The sequence below is a fragment of the Hemitrygon akajei genome, chromosome 14 (genome assembly GCF_048418815.1).
Source record: "Hemitrygon akajei chromosome 14, sHemAka1.3, whole genome shotgun sequence".
NCBI classification, from domain to species: Eukaryota; Metazoa; Chordata; class Chondrichthyes; order Myliobatiformes; family Dasyatidae; genus Hemitrygon; species Hemitrygon akajei.
The window spans coordinates 43,050,285-43,072,748 of record NC_133137.1 but is presented as its reverse complement, the minus strand read 5'-3'; positions in this window follow the sequence as shown (position 1 = coordinate 43,072,748).

Below are 22,464 nucleotides of genomic sequence, written 5' to 3'. Positions count from 1 at the left end.
TCCCAACCTCCCTCCTATACTACTGATCCATCACCATCTTTGATTCAGGCACTCGTGAAGCTGTCAGCAAACCTAAATATGACGTTGAGGCTGTACTTAGCCATAGAATCATGCAAAGTGACTAGAGCAGGGGCGAAGCTCACAGCCTTGTTGTGCATTGCGCTGATAGTCTTGGAGGAGGTGTTGTTGTCAATATATACAGACAATATATACTGCAAGTGAGGAAGTTGAGGATCCTGTTGCATAAGGAGGTGTTGGGCTCAGGTCTTTGAGCTAGTGATGAGTTTCAAGGGGACGATAGTGTAAGTGCTGAGCTGCAGTCAATGAAGAACATCCTGATGTTTGCATTTCATTGTCTAGGTGTTCCAGAGATGAGGGAACGGCCTATGAAATGGCATCTGCTGTTGACCTGTTGTGATGGTAGGCAAACTGGAGCAGATCCAGGTCACTCCTCAGGCAGGGGTTGATATGTTTCATGTCCACCATCTCAAAGCACTTTATCATAGTGGACGAGAGTCACTCAGACAGGTTGTTGGGCACTATTATGATTGAAGCCTGCTTGAAGAAGGTGGGTGCTTCACACTACCAAAGCATGAGGTTGAAGATGTCTGTAAGCACTCCAGCCCATTGATTAGTATAAGTCTTCAATACTCAACTGGCTACACTGTCTGGGCCAGATGCTTTCTGTGGCTGAGGAGAGAGGTGGGGCTGCTAAGCAAGATGGTATTACAGAAAAGATACTAGCATGAGACTCCGCCCTCTGCACACGGACATGTAAGACATAGTTTCTTTATGTCTGCCTTTAATCTCTCCCTTTTTTGACTTAAACTTTGAAATTTCAACTTTACTCAGTTGGATCTGTAGAGTAACAGTTATAACTATGGCTACTCTAAGAAGCACCAGAAGAAATCCGGACCCAGGCAATGGAAAGCCTAAAAAAGCTGATGAATTCTTGGAGGAACCCCCCTGGGTGAAGAGATTAGAATCGCAAATCAACAATATTAGCATTGAAATAACTCAATTAAAAGAGAAATCTGAAGGAAAAATTGACTCTCTGAACCTTGATCTTAAAGAAGTTAATCGAAACGCTGCTGACCTTTCTTCTCGTTTGGAAAAAGCTCAACAACGGATCGTCGATCTGGAAGCTCGGTCACGTCGGAATAATATTCGAATTGTTGGATTAAGAGAGAAATCAGAATCGGCCGACACACTGGATTATTTTGCAAAAATGTTTCAGCCTTTATTTCTGGAGGTTTGTTCACAGCTTCCAGATATTGAAATGGCTCACAGAATCGGTACTTTAAAACTCTTGGAGCAAGGTAAAAACAGATATATTGTTGTGCATTTTCTCTGTTTCAGACACAGAGACCGCATTATTAAGCTTGCGAAAAAACAAAGGCTGTTTCAGTTTCAAGGTTCGGAGGTTCGCTTTTTTGAAGATTTTCCACGCGAAACTGTTAAGAAGCATGCTGGATTTGCATCGGCCATGAAATAAGCATACAAAAAAAAGCTTTTTCCATTGCTCCAATATCCAGCTAAATTAAGGCTTTTTGTCAAAAAGTCTGGGGTTCATATTTTTGATGACCCAGCCGAAGCATTGCGTTTTATTAACTCTTTACCTGATGAATCTGATGATGAGTCTGAAGCCTGAAGCTTGAATGATTTATAATGGTTTGATTGTCTCGCGGCGTAAAGAGTGATGAGATTGGAAGATTTGATGGTTACAGAAAGTCTTTACCTTAAAATGTATTTTTATCTCTGAAAAAGACTGGTTTGGATGGTTTTAACCTCAGAAGACACAGCGGGAGAATTGTTGATAGACTGTAGCTAAGTTTGAATCATCTAGAATATTTTTTCTGCAGCATTTAAATGAACTAATTGCTTTTTTTTGTTCCGTATGCTTTTGTAAAGATCTTTTAAGTAATTATTTGGATTTCCTTATGTTTTAAAGATAGTTTGGATAATTTAAAGATGGCGATTGTTTTTCTTTTGTGCAAATATTCCAAGAATTGTTTTGGATGTGTTTTTCTTCCTTTATCTAATATTATGACGGTTACTTTCAAAATTGAAGGCCGTTTTGCTTTACAAGAAAAACACTTTCCTTCCAAGTTAATTATATTGAGAGATATATCGGCTGTAATAAGTTTTATGTTTGGTAGAGGGAGACAGATTATTTTTTAAAAAATTACTTAGGTAGGCGGAGTTTGTATTTGCATCTATGCTTGGGGCTTGCATCGATTGACATCGACTTATTTCTGGGTTTTGTAGTTTGGGTGTTTTTTTTTCTTTTTTTATCCCCATTATGGAAACCTGGAGCATACACAAATTATTATTATTGTTGTTCATCTCCGCCATTTTCAACCAGCTTATCCTGACATGCGTCTAACTACTCTTTTTAGATACAAAGTTTCATGATGATATCTAAACAGTTAAATGTTTTAACTTGGAATGTCCGCGGTTGGAATCATTCTATTAAGTGTAAGAAAACATTTAAAGTTATTAACCGATTCCAGCCTGATATAATCTTTGCTCAAGAGACGCATATCAGGTTATGTGATAAAAATCAATTTTTTAAATTTTGGAAGGATCTTCAGTTTAATGCAAACTCCCAGAGTAAAACTAGAGGTGTTTCTATTTTTATTGATTCCAATATCCCTTTTAATCAGGAGGATATTATAGCCAATATTAATGGTAGATTTTTGATTGTTAAAGGAATAATTTATAATAGGAAAACGGTTTTGGTTAATATTTATGGACCAAATGTTGATGACCCCTCATTTTTTAAAGCTGTCTTTGCTCTATTACCTGATTTAAATGAATATATGTTATTAATGGGTGGTGATTTTAATACTTGTTTAAATCCTTTAATGGATAAGTCATCATCCAAACATCAACTCCCTAATCATTCTGTATCACTTATTAATTCCTTTTTAATTGATTATAGGTTAATTGAAATCTGGAGGCATTTGCACCCTAGTGATAGAGAATATTCTTTTTTCTCACATGTTCATAATAAATATTCGAGAATCGACTATTTTATAGTTGACCCTCGACTTTTATTTAATGTTCAGAAATGTAAGTATGATACGATTGCTATCTCTGATCATGCTCCTTTAAACTTAATATTTGAACTGAAAGATGTTGCTTCTACCAGACCATTTTGGCATTTTCCAGAACACTTGTTACAAAGTTCAGAATTTGTTGAGTTTATTAAAACTCAGATAAAAGAGTTTTTTCTCTTTAATAATACAGGAAACGCCTCAAAGTTAGTAATTTGGGATACATTAAAAGCTTATTTATGTGGTCAGATTATTTCGTATATAGCTAAACTGAAGAAACAAACAAGAATGGAATTAGGTAAAATCTCTAAACAAATTAAAGAATTGGATAACATCAATGCAATCTCTCCAAATGTTGTTTCATTTAGAAGAAGAGTAGAATTACAATCACAGTATAATTTATTACTAACATATCCTATTGAAGGATATTTGCTTAAATTGAAAAGTCAATTTTGTATTTTTGGGGATAAAAATAATAAGCTCTTAGCTTCCCAATTAAGAGCAGCTAGAGCTAAAAGACAAATTTTAAAGATTCATAAAAATAATGGAGATATAGCAAGTAACCATGAGGATACTTTTCAAGATTTTTATTCTGATCTTTATAGATCACAATTTCCTGCAGATTCCTCCAAAATGAAGGCTTTTTTACATAAGATTAAATTTCCACAGATTTCTGTTGAAGATTAACAGATGCTTGATGCTCCAATTACCGAGCTTGAAATTCAGAAAGCTATTTTATTAATGCAATCAGGTAAAGCTCCTGGACTTGATGGTTATTCGGTGGGATTTAACAAAACATTTGAAAGATTACTTTTCCCGTATTTTTTGGAAATATTTCATGAATCCTTTGAGAAGGGTAATTTACCTTCTTTTTATGAAGCATCTATTTCCTTAATTCTTAAAAAGATAAAGATCCTGTTGAATGTTCATCATATAGACCTATTTCGCTATTAAATGTGGATGCAAAAATTCTCTCTAAGATAATGGCTAACTGCTTGGAAAATATTTAAACTAAAATCATCTCTATGGATCAAACGGGCTTTATTAAAGGATATTATTCTTTCTCTAATGTTTGGAGATTGATAAACATTATATATTCACCATTATCTAAGCAACCTCAATGTGTTATCTCTCTCGACGCAGAAAAGGCATTTGATAGAGTTGAGTGGCCATATTTGTTTAAAGTATTAGAAAAAATTTGTTTTGGTAATAATTTCAATAGGTTGTTTCAAATGATTTATAAGAATCATTATTGCCACGGTCATTACTAATAATTGCAGGTCTTTTTTTCACTTTCTTGTGGTACTAGACAGGGATGTCCATTCAACCCTTTATTATTTAATCTTGTATTGGAGCCTTTGGCCATAACATTACATGAAGCTAAAAATATTCATGGTATACATAAGATTTCTCTCTATGCAGATGATCTTTTGGTTTTTATTTCGAATCTTGAGGAATCAATTCTTAATCTTTTGGAAACACTTAAAGATTTTGGCAAATTTTCAGGATATAAACTTAACTTGAATAAAAGTGAATTGTTTCCACTAAATGCCCCGTTGGTATATATAATGATATTCCTTTTAGAATTGTTAATACTTTTAAATATTTAGGTATTATAATTACTAAAAAAATAAAGATCTTTATAAAGCATCCTTTAATGGACTCCATGAAACAACTATTTTCTAGATGGAATCCACTTACTCTCTCTTTAATAGGTCCTATCCATGCTGTGAAAATGATGATTCTACCTAGATTTTTATGTATTTTCCAAAATATACCTATCTTTTTAACTAAAAATCTTTTTGATCAAACTGACTCTTTTTATTTGAGTCCTGACGAAGGGTCTTGGCCCAAAACATTAACATTGCTTCTTCCTATAGATGCTGCCTGGCCTGCTGTGTTCCACCAGCATTTTGTGTGTGTTGCTTGAATTTCCAGCATCTGCAGATTTCCTTGTGTTTGCTCTCTTACTTCTTCCTTTATTTGGAACAATAAGAGACCAAGAATAAATAAGTATCATTTACAAAAATCTAAAAAAGATGGTGGACTTGCACTTCCTAATTTAAGATTGTATTATTGGGCTGTGAATATCAGACAATTATGTTTTTGGTTATACTGGTTCGACAAGAGCCAAAAGCCACTATGGGTTGATTTGGAATTAAAAGCTGTTAAACAATTTCATTTAACTTCAATATTAGGAGCTCCATTACATTTACAGCTCTCTAAAATTCCAAATTTAAATCTTTACCTGGTTATTAAACAATCCCTATGGATTTGGGTTCAGTTTCGCAATTTTTAAAATTTTAAACAATTTAATTTGTCTAGTTTTTTATATTGAAACTTTTCATTTAAACCTTCAATAACCAATCCCATTTTTCTCCTATGGAGAAATAAAGGGATCCGTTCTTTTACAGATTTATTTTGTGATGGTCGATTGATGACTTTTGAAGAGTCAATTAACAAATATTCTCTCGCTCATACACATTTTCTGCAATATTTTCAGGTTAGACATTTTTTACAACAATATTTACCTAAGTTTCCATATTTACAAGAATCTGATTTGTTGGATACCATTTTGAAGTTGAATCCTTTAGTGAGAGGTTCCATTAGCAGAATTTATAATTTATTTTTGTTACAAAAAGAGAACCTATCACTAAAGATTAAACAAGATTGGGAGAGAGAACTTAATATGATATTTGTTAATGAAGATTGGCTTCGAGTTTTGAAAAATGTAAATTCTTCTTCTATATATGCCAATCACTGTTTAATTCAATTTAAAATTGATCACCGTTATTATTTAACAAAGGAGAGACTATCTAAAATATTTTCTAGTATAGACAACTACTGCGATAGATGTAAAACTGAAGTAGCTACTTTGTCACATATGTTCTGGTCATATTCTTCATTAAAATCGTTTTGGAAATCTTTATTTTCTACAATTTCTAAAGCTCTGAAAATTAATTTACAACCTAATAGATTGACTGTTCTATTTGGAATAGTTCTGCATCATATTCAGGGTATTTCATCTTCAGATCAACATGTAATTGCATTTGTTACATTATTGGCAAGAAGGGCTATTTTATTAAAATGGAAAGATACTTCTGCCCCTACATTAATTGAATGGTTCTCTCAAGTAATGTTATGTCTCAGTTTGTAAAAAATTAGAAGTAGAACTTTTGATCCCCGATTCGATTTTGAGAAGAGATGGAGGTCTTTTGCCAAATACTATCATTTAATTTGAATTATTTTATATGGTTTCCTTCCAATTTTATTTATTTTTATAAATATGAATTGGCGGTTGATGACTCTTTTTCTTTATATATATAGATGATGGTAAGATGTATTGCTCTGGGGGGGTTGATTCCTAATGTTTTTTTCCCTTTTTTTTGTAGTCAGTGGGGATTTTTTTCTTTTTTCCTTTTCCTTATATATAATTTTTTCCCCATTTTTATATATTATGATCAGCTTTTTTTCCTTCAGCTTTATTAATTGTATACATATTAATTTGTTGAAGTTTTGTATCATTTTATAGCTGTAGAAGATTATGTACCAATAAAAAGATTCTAAAAATGAAAATGAAAGATACTAGCATGGATAGAAGATTGGCTGACTGGCAAGAGTCAGAGATTTGGAATAAAATGGGCTGCCAGTGACTATTCATGTTCCCCAGGGGTCTTTGTTGGGACCACTTATTTTCACATTACATATCAATGTAACAATGACAGAATTTATGACTTTGTGGCTGGATTTGTGGACAATACAAAGACACAGTAGGTGGATGGGCTGGTAATTTTGAGGAAGCAGGGAGTCTGACTTAGACATGTTAGGAGAATGGGCAAAGATGTAGCAGATGGAATACAGTGTAGGGAAGTGTATGGTCATGCACTTTGGTAGTAGGAATAAAGGTGTAGACTATTTTGTACATGGGAACTAATCCTGAAGTCAGAGATGCAAAGGGACTTGGGAGTCCTCATGTAGGATTCCTAAAGGTTAATTTGCAGGTTGAGTTGGTGGTAAGGAAGGCAAATGCAATGTTCTCATTCATTTCCAGAGGACTAGCAAGGATGTAATACAGAGGCTTTATAAAACATTGCTCAGACTGTACTTGGAGTAATGTGAACAGTTTTGGGCCCCTTATCTAAGAAGGATATTTTGCCCCTATGTCTTAAGGTCTTATAGTAAACAAATGCTATCTTTTCCCTGGGTTTGAAATGATCAGAAGTGGAGAAAGTGAGCAGCTTCAAGTTCCTGGTTGTCAAGATCTCTGAGGATCTAATCTGGTCCCAACATATCCATGTAGTTATAAAGAAGGCAAGACAGCAGCTATACTTTATCAGGAGTTTGAAGAGATTTGGCATGTCAACAAGTACACTCCAAAACTTCTATAGTTGTACTGTGGAGAGCATTCTGACAGGCTGCATCACTGTCTGGTATGGGGGGGGGGGGGGGGGCTACTGCACAGGACCGAAAGAAGCTGCAGTAGGTTGTAAATCTAGAGAGCTCCATCTTGGCCTCTAGCCTACAAAGTACCCAGGACATCTTCAGGGAGCGGTGTCTCAGAAAGGCAGCATCCATTATTAAGGACCTCCAGCACCCAGGGCATGCCCTTTTCTCACTATTACCATCAGGTAGGAGATACAGAAGCCTGAAGACAGGCACTCTGTGATTCAAGGATAGCTTCTTCCCCTCTGCCATCTGATTCCTAAATAGACATTGAAGCTTTGGACACTACCTCACTTTTTAAAATATACAGTATTTCTGTTTTTGCACATTCTTTAAATCTATTCAATATACCTAATTGATTTACTTGTTTATTTATTATATTTTATTTTATTTATTATTATTTTTTCTCTCTCTTATGTATTGCTTTGAACTGCTGCTGCTAAGTTAACAAATTTCAGGTCACATGCTGGTGATAATAAACCTGATTCTGATTCTGATTCTAATACTAGATGGCATTCATTTAAGCGAGAGGGGTCAAGTCCAAACGTTGCAACCACAGATTCAGCAGCACAATAGATACGGCAATTGCACTTGTGAATAATCACGTATCAGCTAATTATTAATTCATTGTGATGGTATTTAACTCCATTCTTTTCGTCGTAGCGCTTGTCGAGACTTGAGTAAAGCACAGCAATGCTTCCTTGCCTGTTTGCTTTCGGTCTTGCTTGAGAAATTGGACTGTCGAGTCAACTGACTCTGAAGGCTAGCGGTATTCGTTTTATATTTATTTATTCCTTTCCTTTCAGCCGCAGTGGTGGCTTCATTTTCCATTTGAGAATTTTAGTTATTGGCCCTGTTTGGCCTAGTGTTTATTCTCTAACTCTTTTCCCTCTAACTCTGTTTGCATTAAAGTCTGAACTATCGACCAGTTTCAGTGTCTCTCACTCCGCACTTTGGGCCATATCCGAAAGTGGTGACAGCAAGTCTCAACAAGCACTACAATGAAAAGAATGGAGTTAAATACTGTCACAATGATCACTGTCTTTCCTCGCCCTCTCTCTCTCTCACCACCCAGACTATGGAGGAGCCTATGCAAGTAGGGCGCATGTGCCTGTCTCAGGAGGAATGACAACTACCACAGGAGAACAGGTTCCTGCCTCTATTGTGGCACTCCACAGCTTCAGGGTGGCATGTCCCAAGCGTCCAGTAAAAGCGTCCAGTAAAAGACCCATCAGTGGGAAGGGGTCGGTTCTCTCTTTAGTCAGCTTCCCCTAATTGTGTAATACTTGTAGTTTCCTTGTGGTGTTCTCAGACCCGTGAACTTCAGGCGTTTATCGACTCTGGTGCAGCTGGGAATCTCATGGACATCTCTCTCACTCAAAGATGGGGAGCTCCAACTCAGGAATTAAGAGACAATGTCAAGGTGCTGGTCGGTCGACCTCTGGGAACCGGCCAGATCAACCTTTCCACCTAACCCCTCCAAGTTGTGCTCGAAGGCAACCATAGTGAAGAACTCTCTTTCTATCTGGTTGACTCACCTGAATTATCACTGGTACTTGGTCTTCCCTGGTTATTCTGACATGACCCCTGTCTGGGTCCAGCTCAAGCTCCGTTCCATGAATCCCCTCCTGTGTCAGCTAAGGTTGTGGACCTGTCTGGGATTCTGGCTGAATATGTGGATCTCCTTGAGGTCTTCAGTGAAAGAAAGGCCACCACCCTGCCCCCACACTGGCCATACGACTGTACTTTGACCTCCTACCTGGCATTAGTCCTCCCCTGGGCTGGCTCTTTTCCCTCTCTCGTCCTGAAATGGTGGCCATGGAGGAATACATCAAGGAGGCATTGAGAATGGGGCTTATCCATCCGTCAACCTCGCTGGCAGGAGCAGGCTTCCTTTTTGTGAGCAAGAAAGGTGGCAAGCTCCGTCCTTGCATCGATTATCGGCCCCTGAACAACATCACTGTGAAGAACCGCTACCCTTTTCACTTGCTGGCGTCTGCATTTGAACATCTCCAAGGAGCAACAATATTGACCTGCGCAATGCTTACAGTCTGATTCGTTTAAGAGAAGGGGGTGAGTGGAAAATAGCTTTCAGCACCTCTAATGGCCAGAGTACCGGGTGATGCCTTTTGGTCTGGCAAACACTCCTACTGTATTCCAAGCCTTAGTTAATGATGTGCTCAGGGATATGTTGAATTAGTTTGTGTTTGTGTATTTAGATGATATCCTTATCTATTCCCATTCTTATTAGGAACATGTCTAGCATGTCCGGAGAGTGCTCAGAGGCCTTTTTGAAAATAACCTGTACACCAAACCTGAAAAATGTGAATTCCATAAAGACCAGGTGTCGTTTCTGGGCTATATACTCACCCCACCCAGTGTTCAAATGGACCCTAGTTGCAGAGTGGCCCAAGCTGTCTACAGTCAAACAGGTACGGTGCTTCATGGGGTTTGTGAACTTTTATCGCCGCTTCATCCGGAATTTCGGCTCTATCGTGACTCCATTGGATTCCATTGGACGGATGATGCTGACTGAGCATTTTCCGAGCTAAAGTGACGTTTCACCGCTGCCCCGCAGCTGCAACACCCAGACCCATCTCAGCCAATCACTGTCGAGGTGGATGTATCCGATGTCGGCATTGGAGCTGTCCTCTCTCAGCGCTCATCTGCGGATAGCCGGCTGCACCCTGTGCCTTTCTTTCCTGTCACTTGACTCCAGCCGAGAGGAATTATGATGTTGGAAACCAGGAGCTTCTGGCTGGCAAGGAGGCCCCGAAGGAATGGCAACACTGTCCGGAAAGGGCAGAGCATCTATTCTTGGTCTGGACAGATCACAAGAACCTCTCCCACATTCAGGATGCAAAGAGATTTAACTCTCATCAAGTCTGGTGGGCTCTCTTCACGTGGTTCAATTTCATTCTCACCTATTGTCCTGGCAGCAAGAATACAAAGGCCAACGCTCTCTCCCGGCAGTTCGACAGGTCTGAGGACAATGCTGATCCAGAGCCCATTCGTCGCTTGTGTATTGCTGCTTTGGTGATCTGGGGAATAGATCAGAGGTGAGGGCTGCCCAACAATCAGATCCAGGCCCGGATGGGAGACCTCCCAACTGGCTGTTTGTCCCCACTGCTTTGTGTTCCAAAGTGTTTGAATGGGGTTACTCCTCCCATCTGGCTGGACATCTGGGAATTCAACGGATCCAGGAGTTTATAAAAAGGCAATTTTCGTGGCCATCTATGTCCCAGGATGTCCATGACTTTGTATCTGGCTGTCCCACCTGCACTCAGAAGAAGATAACACCAGCTTCCTGTGGGTCTGTTATGTCCACTGCCTGTGTCCCACCTCCCCTGGTCCCACCTCTCAGTAGATTTCATCCCTGGTCTGCCCCTGTCTAATGGAATCACCAGCATTTTGGTCATTGTGGATCGATTTTCCAAAGCTGCCCACTTCATTGCCCTCCCCAAGCTCCCATCGGCTCGTGAGACTGCCACACTCATGGTTCAACATGTGTTCAGGCTCCATGGCTTTCCTCAAGGCATAGTGTCTGATCATGGACCACAGTTCACTTCTCGCTTTTGGAAGGCTTTCTGCTCCCTTGTAGGAGCCACGGCCAGCCTCTTGTCTGGCTTCCACCCCCCAGTCCAATGGCCAGACTGAGAGAGTGAACCAGCAGTTGGAGACAACTCTGCACTGTCTTGCCTCTTCCAACCCCACGTCCTGGAGCTCCCAATTGGTTTGTCAAGTGATTGCCCACAATAGTCTCTAGTTGTCCTCTACCAGTATGTCTCCCTTTGAATGCTAGAAGGGATTCCAGCCTCCACTCTTCCCTGATCAGGAGATCAACGTAGGAGTTCCTGCTGCTGAACAGCTGATCCAGCGCGGCAAGCACACCTGGAGACGAGCCAGGGCTTCTCTGCTGCACGCCCAGAAACAGCGTTCCCAGCAGGCTGATCGGCTCCGTCAACAGGTAAGGCCATTCAAGCCGGGGGAGGAGGTCTGGTTGGCATCAAGGGATCTTCCCTGAAGGTTGAAAACTGGAAATTGGCACCGCGCTACATGGGACTGTTTGTAGTGGAAAAGGTTGTCAACAAGGTGTTGTATTGATTGTGTCTACCAGCATCACTGAAGATCCACCCAGTATTCCATGTTTCCCAGCCCAAGTCAGATACTACCTCTTCCCTGGCCCCCATCAACCCACCTCTCCCTCCTCCTCACCTGGTAGATGGTTCACTGGTCTATACCGTGCGGCACCTCCTGGCATCTCGCTGGGTACATGGTAAGGTCCAGTACCTTGTGGACTGGGAGGGTATGGTCCAGAAGTACGTACCTGGATCCCGGCGAAGGACATCTTGGACAAATTGCTGATCTGGGACTTCCAGCGGACACAGGTCTGTGGCACCTCAGTGGCTGCATCTAGAGAGGGGGGCCCTGTCACAACCATGGATTTGGCAGCGCAGCAGTTACGGCAATTGCGCTTGTGAATTTGCACGTGTCAGCTAATTGTGATAGTATTTAACTCTATTCTTGTTGTCGTAGTGCTTGTCGAGATTTGGACAGATCACAGCAACGCTTTGCTGCCTGTTTGCATTCGGCCTTGCCTGAGAAATTGGACTGTTGAGTCAACTGACTCTGAAGACAAGCAGTATTAGTTTTATATTTAGATATTCCTTTCAGCCGCAGTGGTGGCTTCAAGTTCCATTTGAGAGTTTTAGTTAAAGGCCCTGTTTGACCTAGCATCTATTGTTTTCTTTTCCCTCTAACTGTTCACATTAAAATCTGTGAACTATCGACTCACTTTAGTGTCACTCGCTTCGCACTTGGGCCACATCCAAACGTAGTGACACCAAAGGGGGGGGGGGGGAGGTGTGTGTGTGTGTGTGTGTGTGTGTGTGTGTGTGTGTGTGTGTGTGTGTGTGTGTGTGTGTGTGTGTGTGTGTGTGTGTGTGTGTGTGTGTGTGTGTGTGTATGTATACGTACGTACACACTTTACAGAGGATGAGAGGTGCCTGCAATGTGCTGCCAGGGTGGAGGCGGATACAATAGAGCTGTTAGAGTCTCAGATAGGCGTGCCAATATTGCAGCGAATGGAGGGATGTGGTTACTGTGTAGGCAGAAAGGCATAATTACCTTAGTTGTTCTGGCACAATGCTGTTCTGGTGGGCTGAGTGGACTGTTCTTGCAGTACAGTATTCCTTTATTCCCCTCACGTCTTGGAGTTTACCAATGTCTAGTCTGAGTGTACTCAGGCTCCACAGATCTCTGGAGCAGGGAAATGTGAAGAGATCTCTTCTCATCTCAGTCTCAGCCTGATGAGCCTCCACATTTTTGGGAAATACAGCAGAGAAACAGGCTCTTTGGCCCACCAAGTCTGTGCTGACTATCCACCACTTACTTGTACTGATCCTACCTTCAACATCATTTTACAATCACTGATATGTGTCATGAAATTTGTTGTGGCAGCAGTCCAGTACAAAGATACAAACTGCTACAAGTTACAATGTAAGCGAATAGTGCAAAGGATGAATAAAAAGATAGTGTTTAGGCTTCATGGACCATTCAGAAATCTGATGGCAAAGAGGAAGAAGCTGTTCTTAAATTGTTCGTCTTTGGTGTTGTACCAAATCTCCTCAAACTCTGAATGAAATAGAGCCACTGCTGTGCCTCCTTGGTGACTGTATCGGTGTGTTGGATCCAGGACAGATCCTCCAGCAGCTTAAAGCTGTTCACTTTTTCCACTGTCGACCCCTCGATGAGGACTGGTGTGTGTTCTCTCAACTTTCTCTTCCTGGTCCACAATCAATTGTGACAGGAACAGACTACAAAAGTGGTGAATACAACTCAGTCTATAATGGGCAAAGTCCTCCCCACCAATGAGCACATTTACAAAGAGTGCTGCCAAAAGAAAGCAGCTTCTATCATTAAAGACCCCCACCATCCAGGCCATGCTGTCTTCTTGTTGCTTCCATTGGGAAGGAGGTAGAGAAGCCTTCAATCCCAAATCACCAGATTCAGGAACATTTATTACCCTACAACCACCAAGGTCCTGAACCAGCATGGTTAACTTCACTCGCCCCAACACTGAACTGATTCCACAACTTTCCAGTACTTTACAACTTGTGCACTATTATTTATTTATGTATCATTATTACTATTGTATTTGCATATGGATTGTGTTGGACTGGACTGTAGAATTGTTATTTTCCTTGTTTTATGCTTGTTTGTATTTTTGTATAACTACCTATTGATGCACCATCAATAACTCACGCTGAGACATAGGAAGCGAGATATCGGTTTTTATTGACTGGAAGAATAAACAACACTACATCCTGGGGAATGAGGAAGAGCAACAGCCCACAGTCGCCTTTATACAGGGGTCTGTGGGAGGAGCCACAGGAGCAGTCAGCAGGGGTCTGTGGGAGGAGCCACAGGAGCTGTCCAGACAGGTATATCTAGTTCACCACATTCACCCCCCCTTTGTTTTAAAAGAGTCCCCAAGAATATTTACAGGTTAAGTCTATCAGGTGGTCGAATCTTTCGCTGCGATCTACATAGTTCCGGCTGCAATTGCACAGGTGCCGGAGGGGAAGGGGGTGATGGCACAGGTGCTGGAGGTGGTGTTTGCACCGGAGACGAAGAGTGGGTTGGTTCTGTCCCAACTGGAGGTGTCAGGGATCCCTCGCGTGTGTGCGAGGCTCCCGGAATAGACGCGTACGAGATGCCCGGTACATGAGCGTCGTGAGGAGTCTGGGTGTGGCACGGTGTGTGTGGTGTCACCTCGGGTACAGGGTTCATAGCTACCGTGGAGTGTACGGGGTAGTGGTCTGCTGCTCCGGCGGGCGCCAGGTCGCGGACAGAGACCGTGTCCTCCCGCCCATCAGGCAAGACCACGTAGGCATACTGGGGATTAGCATGCAGGAGGTGAACCCTCTCGACCAGCGGGGAGTACTTATTACTCCTCGCATGTTTACGTAGCAGCACTGGCCCCGGGGACGTCAGCCAAACTGGTAGGGTGGTCCCAGTGACAGACTTCCTGGGAAAAGAAAATAGGCGTTCGTGAGGGGTGGCATTAGTGGACGTACACAACAGGGAGCGGATAGAGTGGAGTGCCTCAGGGAGGACCTCCTGCCATCGGGAGACCAGCAACCCTTTTGACTTAAGGGCTAAAAGTGTGGCCTTCCACACTGTGGCATTCTCCCTCTCCACCTGGCCATTCCCCCGGGGATTATAACTCGTGGTTCGACTAGTAGCAATGCCCCTAGCTAGCAGGAACCGGCGTAACTCGTCACTCATAAAGGAGGACCCTCTATCACTGTGGATATAGCAGGGATATCCGAACAAAGTGAAGAGCTGGCGCAGGGCTTTTATGACAGATGTGGTAGTAGCGTCGGGGCAGGGAATGGCAAAGGGGAATCGCGAGTACTCGTCAATAATACTGAGAAAATAGACATTGCGGTCGGTGGAGGGAAGGGGGCCCTTAAAGTCAATACTCAGTCGCTCAAAAGGGCGGGTGGCCTTGACAAGCTGCGCAGTGTCAGGACGGTAGAAGTGCGGTTTGCACTCAGCGCAGATCTGGCAGTCCCTGGTCATCGTCCTGATGTCCTCCAGGGAGTACGGCAGGTTCCGGGCTTTAATGAAATGGTAGAATCGGGTGACCCCCGGATGGCAAAGATGTGCATGAAGGGCATACAGCTGGTCGAGCTGTGCGCTAGCACACGTTCCCCGGGATAGGGCATCAGAGGGTTCATTGAGCCTGCCAGGCCGGTACAGGATATCATAATTGTAGGTGGAGAGTTCTATTCTCCACCGCAAAATTTTATCATTTTTGATTTTGCCCCGCTGTTGGTTGCTGAACATGAACGCAACCGAGCGCTGGTCGGTCAGCAAGGTGAACCTTTTGCCGGCGAGATAGTGCCTCCAGTGCCTAATAGCTTCCACTATGGCCTGGGCTTCTTTCTCCACCGCGGAGTGCCGAAGTTCAGAGCCTTGAAGGGTACGAGAAAAAAATGCCACTGGTCTGCCTTCCTGATTGAGGGTAGCAGCCAGCGCGAAGTCAGAGGCGTCACTCTCTACTTGGAAGGGAATGGTCTCGTCCACCGCATGCATCGTTGCTTTGGCAATGTCCCCTTTAATGCAGCTGAAGGCCGCGCAGGCCTCGGCAGAGAGGGGAAAAGTGGTAGACTTGACCAGGGGGCGGGCCTTGTCTGCGTAATGGGGGACCCATTGGGCGTAATAAGAAAAAAAACCCAGGCACCGCCGGAGGGCCTTGAGAGTGGTGGGAAGAGGGAGTTCTAACAGGGGGCGCATATGATTGGGGTCAGGGCCAATGACCCCGTTCTCCACGACATACCCAAGGATAGCGAGTCGGGTGGTTCTGAACACACACTTGTCCCTGTTATAAGTAAGGTTCAAAGCTTCGGCCACTTGGAAAAATCGTTGTAGGTTGGCGTCGTGATCCGACCAGTCGTGACCACAGATGGTGATGTTATCTAGATAGGGAAATGTGGCCTTCAGTTTGTACTGGTCCACCATCCGGTCCATCTCCCTCTGGAAGACTGAGACACCATTTGTGACACCAAATGGGACGCGCAGGAAGTGATAGAGCCTGCCACCCGCCTCGAAGGCGGTGTAGGGGCGGTCCTCTGGGCGGATGGGGAGCTGGTGATAAGCGGATTTCAGATCTATCATCGAGTACACCTTGTACTGAGCTATCTGGTTGACCATATCCGCGATGCAGGGTAGGGGGTACGCGTCAAGCTGCGTGAACCTATTGATGGTCTGACTATAGTCCACAACCATCCTATTTTTCTGCCCAGTCCGAACAACAACCACCTGGGACCGCCAAGGGCTTGTGCTTGGCTCAATGATCCCCTCCCCAAGCAGCCGCTGCACCTCTGACTGAATGAAGGCCCTGTCCCCTGCGCTGTACCTCCTGCTTTTAGTCGCCACCGGTTTACAGTCGGGGGTCAGGTTGGTGAACAGCGATGGGGGAGGGATCTTGAGGGTGGAGAGGCTGCAAGTAGTGTCAGTAGCACAGCTATCGGCATGGTGCTGGGCGGGATGTGTGGTTCGGTGTGTATGTGCGTGTGGTAACGGAGTATATGGCGAAGTCCCACCAAACTGAGGATTCCTGACAGTGAGTGGTGGGAGGGGCCCGTCATATGCCATAGTCACACTTTTGAGATGGCTCTGGAAGTCCAGCCCCAATAGCACAGGTGCGCACAGTCGAGGCATGACCAGGAACTCAAAGTTCCGATATTCTGTGCCCTGCACCACCAATGTCGCTACACAACCCACCCGGATGTCTGTGGAATGCGACCCAGAAGCCAAGGTGATCTTCTGACGTACCGGCCGTGTCACGAGTCCACAGCGTTGCACTGTGGCCGGGTCAATAAAACTCTCAGTGCTGCCCGTGTCAAACAGGCAGCTAGTCCTGTGTCCCTGCACCAGGATGTCCATCATTGACCTTGCGAGCTGGTGCGGAGCGCTTTGATTGAGGGTCACGGTGGCCAGAGTTGAACGGGGCGAGTCGGGGGCGGGGCATGGTGACGCCGGCAAAGATGGCCGCTCACATCCGGGCATGCAAGATGGCGGCTCCCAGGTCGCACACGGGTAGGTAGGGGCGAGGCATGGTGACGCCGGCAAAGATGGTTGTTCACCTCCGGGCATGCAAAATGGCGGCCCCCAGGTCTCAGACGCAGCGCTGCTCGACCCCGCGCGCGGTTTAGACTTACAGACCTTGACGAAATGGCCCTTTTTCCCGCAGCTGGAACAAGTCGCTTCGCGAGCTGGGCAGCTGTTTCTGGAATGTTTCCGAAACCCACAAAAGTAACAAAGTTTACTGCCTGACGAGGTCGGGGAGTTCGTGATACCGCGACTGGCAGCGGCGTTGGTGAATTCGCTTGCAGGAACCGGTGGCGGCAGGGCCGGAGACGTCCATGGACCCGGCGGGGAATCGCGCGGCTGGACCGCTTCTGCGTAGAGCTGCGCAGCCTCTAGCGTATCAGCCGTCTCTATCGCTGAGCGTAAGGTCAGATTGGCTTTTTCCAGCAGCCGCTGGCGCAAATACACTGACATGATTCCGGTCACAAAGGCGTCTCGGACCAAGAGTTCCGCATGCTGTTCCGCTGTGAGCGTTTTGCAGTCACAAGTCCGCACGAGTGCCTGTAGAGCTCGGAGAAATTCAGCAGTCGACTCCGTAGGCCGCTGTTTTCGGGTGGCCAAGCGATGCCTGGCGTAGACTGCGTTCACCGGCCGCAGGTACTGTCTTTTGAGGGCGTCAAGCGCCCCTTCGTAGGTCGAGAGGTCCCTGATGAATGAATAAACTTTTGGGGTGACTCTCGAGAGGAGAAGTCTGAGCCTAACAGCGGGGTCGGTTGCACGAACCTCCTCCAAGTATGATTGGAAGCATACAAGCCAGTGTTCAAAGGCAAGAGCTGCTTCAGGGTCCTGGGGGTCCAAATCTAAATGTTCCAGGCGTAAAACGGTTTCCATGTTTTAACTTCCAGTCAATAAAATTGATGCACCATCAATAACTCACGCTGAGACATAGGAAGCGAGATATCGGCTTTTATTGACTGGAAGAATAAACAACACTACATCCTGGGGAATAAGGAAGAGCAACAGCCCACAGTCGCCTTTATACAGGGGTCTGTGGGAGGAGCCACAGGAGCTGTCCAGACAGGTATATCTAGTTCACCACACCTATATTGATAGGTTGAGTTGTGGATAATGAAGTAGGTTTTCAAAGCTTGCAGAGAGATTTAGGCCAGTTAGAAGAGTGGGCTGAATGATGGCAGATGGAGTTTAATGCTGATAAGTGTGAGGTGCTACATTTTGGTAGGAATAATCCAATTAGGACATACATGGTAAATAGTAGGGCATTGAAGAATGCAGTAGAACAGAGTGATCTAGGAATAATGGTAAATAGTTCCCTGAAGGTGGAATCTCATGTGGATAGGGTGGTGAAGAAAGCTTTTGGTATGCTGGCCTTTATAAATTAGAACATTGAATATAGGAGTTGGGATGTAATGTTAAAATTATACAAGGCATTGGTAAGGCCGAATTTGGAGTATTGTGTACAGTTCTGGTCACTGAATTATAGGAAAGATGTCAACAAAATAGAGAGAGTACAGAGAAGATTTACTAGAATGTTACCTGGGTTTCAGCACCTAAGTTACAGGGAAAGGTTGAACAAGTTAGGTCTTTATTCTTTGGAGCGTAGAAGGTTGAGGGGGGACTTGATAGACGTATTTAAAATTATGAGGGGGATAGATAGAGTTGACGTGGATAGGCTTTTTCCATTGAGAGTAGGGGAGATTCAAACACGAGGACAAGTTTAAGGGTAACACGAGGGGGAATTTCTTTACTCAGAGAGTGATAGCTGTGTGGAATGAGCTTCCTGTAGAAGTGGTAGAGGCAGGTTCGGTATTGTCATTTAAAGTAAAATTGGATAGGTATATGGACAGGAAAGGAATGGAGGGTTATGGGCTGAGTGCAGGTCGGTGGGACTAGGTGAGAGTAAGCATTTGGCATGGACTAGAAGGGCCGAGATGGCCTGTTTCCATGCTGTAATTGTTATATGGTTATATGGTTATATGGTTAATCATTCATTGTGTTCTTTTTTGCGCAGTTGCCTGTTTCTGGTGTGACAGAACAATGCTAATTCTCCCGCTAACTTTGCCCCTTTGCCTGGTTAGTCACTCCTCCTCATTCTCTCCCTGGTCTTGTCTTCTCAGTAGTTCACACACCTCACCCTCCTGTTCTGTAGTTCACCATCTACACACCCCAACAGTAAATCAATCGCTAGCCTGACTAATTCAAACAATCTCTTCAGTTAACGTGCTCTACTGGTTTATAATTCATGAACATAAGGATCCCAAACATTTCAGTTACTTTCACTCACGCTGTTACATTGGTTTGTAGACAGCAGAATGACCCCAAAAGACCTGAGGGACAGTCTGGGGTGTCCTAAAATAATGCCTGGGTTAGCGGAAGCAGGCACACCCTACACAGGCAACACTGTGGTAAACTATGTATACCTGTCTGGACCTGTCTGGACCTGTCTGGACGTCCCTCTGCTGACTGCTCCTGTGGCTCCTCCCACAGACCCCTGTATAAAGGCGATTGGGGCACTGCTCCTCCCTCAGTCTTTGAGATGTCGTGCTCCCTTTTGCTGTTAATAAAAGCCTATCGTTCACTTCCTGTCTCCGAGAGTTATTGATGGTGCATCAATTTTATTAACAGCAATTTAAAACATGGAGAGCATTTTATGACCCAACAGATTGGATCTCGACCCTCAATCCCAGGAAGCCCATGCTTTCGAACTCTGGCTAGCATGTTTCGAATCGTACCTGGAGGAGATTCATGTGACCGATCCTGCCATGATGCACAGAGTTCTCCTCTCCAGGGTCAGTCCAAGGGTCTACTCTATGATCAGGGACCAAACAGACTACCAAGGCATGCTGGATGCCCTCAAAAGACAACATCTGCGGCCAGTGAACGCTGTCTACGCAAGACAATACTTAGCGACACGGCAGCAGCGGGCCGAAAAGTCAAGCGCTGAGTTTGTCCGGGCCTGACAGACGCTCGTGCAGGCCTGCGATTGCAGGGGGCTGATGGCGGAACAGCATGCGGAGCTCCTAGTAAGAGATGCCTTTGTTATGGGGATCAGGTCAGTGTACGTGCGCCAGCAGCTGCTGGAACACGCTGATCTTACCTTACGTTCAGTGATCGAGCTGGCCGACATGCTGGAGGCTGCTCTGCACAACGCTGACGCTCTCCAGGTGCGCGGTCTCCCGCCGGCCTCTTGGACGCTGCAGACCCTACAACCCGCCGGCGAATCAACCACAGCTGCTGCCAGTCGCAAGTCTGTGAAGTGTTATTTCTGCGGACTCGAAAAGCACCCCCGAAAACGCTGCCCGGCCTGAGAAGCTATCTGCTCCGGCTGCGGAAAGAAGGGCCACTTCGCCAAGGCCTGTAAGTCCAAACTGCGAGCAGCGCCGCGTGCGAGGCATGGGGGTCGCCAACTTGCCTGCCCGCCACATGCCACCTCGCTCTGCCTCCGACCCACGGGTGCTTACCGGGCACCAAGACAGTGATTCAACTCTGGCCTCCGTGACCCTCGACCAAAGTGCTCCACACCAGCTCGCAAGGTCAATGATGGACATCCTGGTGGAGAAGCACAGGACGAGCTGCCTGTTCGACATGGGCAGCACTGAGAGTTTTATTCACCCGGACACGGTGCAACGCTGCAGACTCGTGACACAGACGGTAAGCCAGAGGGTCACCATGGCTTCTGGATCACATTCCACAGACATCTGGGGGGGTTTGTGTAGCGACACTGGTGGTGCAGGGCACAGAATATCGGGACTTTGCGCTACTGGTCATGCCTCAACTGTGTGCCCCTGTGCTATTGGGGCTCGACTTCCAGAGCCACCTGAAAAGTGTGACAATGGAGTATGACGGGCCCCTCCCACCAATCACTGTCAGAAATCCTCAGTTCTGTGCGAATTCATCACATAACCTGCTACTGCCCCCACACACACACCGATCCACACATCCCACCCAACACCATGCCAACAGCCGCGCTATGGACACCACTTGCAGCCTCTCCACCCTCAAGATCCCTCCCCCACCACTGTTCGCCAACCTGACCCCCGACTGTAAACTTGTGGCAACTAAAAGCAGGAGGTACAGCACGGGGGACAGGGCCTTCATTAAGTCGGAGGTGCAGCGGCTGTTCAGGGAGGGGATCATTGAGCCAAGCACAAGTCCTTGGAGGGCCCAGGTGGTTGTTGTTCGGAACGGGCAGAAAAATAGGATGGTCGTGGACTATAGCCAGACCATCAATAGGTTCACGCAACTTGACGCGTACCCCCTACACTGCATCGTGGATATGGTCAATCAGATAGCTCAGTACAAGGTGTACTCGACAATAGATCTGAAATCCGCTTATCACCAGCTCCCCATCCGCCCAGAGGATCGCCCCTACACTGCCTTCGAGGCGGGCGGCAGGCTCTATCACTTCCTGCGCGTCCCCTTCGGTGTCTCTGTCTTCCAGAGGGAAATGGACCGGATGGTGGACCAGTGCCAACTGAAGGCCACGTTCCATATCTGGATAACATCACCATCTGCGGTCATGACTGGCAGGATCACGATACCAACCTCCAACGATTTTTCCAAGCAGCCAAAGCTCTTAACCTTACCTATAACAGGGACAAGTGTGTGTTCGGAACCACCCAACTTGCTATCCTTGGGTATGTTGTGGAGAACGGGGTCATAGGCCCTGACCCCGACCCCGACTGTTGGAACTCCCTCTTCCAACACCCTCAGAGCCCTCAAATGGTGCCTGGGCTTCTTTTCCTATTACGCCCAATGGGTCCCTCACTACGCAGACAAAGCCCGCCCCCTGGTCAAGTCCACCACATTTCCCCTCTCAGCCGAGGCCCGCGCAGCCTTCAGCCGCATTAAAGGGGACTGATGCATGCATCATAAAGCAATGATGCATGCGGTGGACAAGACCATTCCCTTCCAAGTAGAGATTGACGCCTCTGACTTCGCGCTGGCTGCTACCCTCAATCAGGCAGGAAGGCAGGTAGCATTCTTCTCTCGTACCCTTCAAGGCCCTGAAATTCGGCACTCCGCGGGGGAGAAAGAAGCCCAGGCCATAGTAGAAGCTATTAGGCACTGGAGGCACTATCTCGCCAGCAAACGGTTCACCTTGTTGACCGACCAGCGCTCTGTTGCGTTCATGTTTAGCAATCAACAGCAGGGCAAAATCAAAAATGATAAAATTTTGAGGTGGAGAATAGAACTCTCCACCTACAACTATGACATCCTGTACCGGCCTGGAAGGCTCAATGAGCCCCCTGATGCCCTATCCCGGGGAACGTGTGCCAGCGTGCAGCTCAACCGGCTATACACCCTCCATGCAGATCTTTGCCACCCGGGGGTCACCGGACTT